The sequence below is a fragment of the Brassica oleracea genome, chromosome C2, assembly GCF_000695525.1.
Source record: "Brassica oleracea var. oleracea cultivar TO1000 chromosome C2, BOL, whole genome shotgun sequence".
Lineage (NCBI taxonomy): Eukaryota > Viridiplantae > Streptophyta > Magnoliopsida > Brassicales > Brassicaceae > Brassica > Brassica oleracea.
Window position 1 is genome coordinate 10,840,805 of NC_027749.1, and position 1,278 is coordinate 10,842,082.

A 1,278-nucleotide genomic window follows, 5' to 3' on the forward strand; every position below is an offset into this window, starting at 1 on the left:
AAAAACTTTTTCCGTGCAGAAATTGCATCAAAATAATATGATTTTGATATTAAAATAGTATTATGGGTTGGAGATGTAGTTAAGCCGTCATTCTTACTTAGAAAATGCAGCAAAGCTAGCCACAAACAGGTGGCTCACTGGCTGATGCTATGATTTTCAATATTTTGATGTTTGACTAAGTACTATCTGATACTTAATCTTCTGACATTCAAAAATATATTTCCTAACAATTTTTACAATTTTTATATATACACATCCATAGTGATGTATATTTAGACAAATTTTGTGCACCCATTGAAAAAGAGTCCTCGATTCGCCCTAAACTAATGTACTCGACTTGGTTATAAGTATAACCACTTGTTGAAGTTGAAAATAATAGATTGAGAGTAAAAATTGGAAAATGTTATGAAAAGAACTGGAATTTTATTGTATTGCGGGAATTTTAATAATAGCAAATTTTATACCCGTAGAATTTATAACACTGATAGAGAGAGTTTATTATAAGGGAGAAAGGAAGTGTGAGGGATGTTTTTACAAATGATCGAAATCGATCGTATATATAGAAAAGAAATTTACTGTGCAAATAGTGCAGCGGGCCCCACATCTTTATATTTTCAACATTTGTGGTGGCGGCTGCTTTCATAACACTCCCCATTGGAGACCGGTGTCACTATTTATTCTCGCTTAACGTCTTTGTTGCCTCGTTAAAAACCTTTCTAGGAAAACCCAATGGGAAAAACCATAGTAAGGTAAAAAGAGTACAACTACGTAAGCTCCCCCTTGAATGAGCAGTCATAGATCCTTATGATGACGCATCCCAATGTTACGAACATGTTTTCTAAATACCGAAGTCGGAAGTGATTTTGTGAAGAGGTCAGCTGCATTGTCGCATGATTGGACATATCTTACTTCAATCTCTTTCTTCTTCACGAGCTCTTGAGTGTATGAGAAGAACTTCGGATGAATATGCTTCGTTCTATCGCTTTTAATATATCCGTCCTTTGTTTGAGCAACACATGCTGCATTATCTTCATATAGAATAGTTGGCTCTATATTTTCGTCAATTCCATTACTTGAACAGATGTGTCGGCTTATTGATCTTAGCCATACACATTCTCTACTTGCTTCATGGAGTGCAATGATCTCAGCATGATTTGAAAAAGTAGCCACGAGCGTTTGTTTATGAGAACGCCAAGATATAGCAGTGCCTCCGATCGTGAAAACGTATCCGGTTTGTGATCGAGCTTTGTGTGGATCTGAAAGATATCATGCATCTGC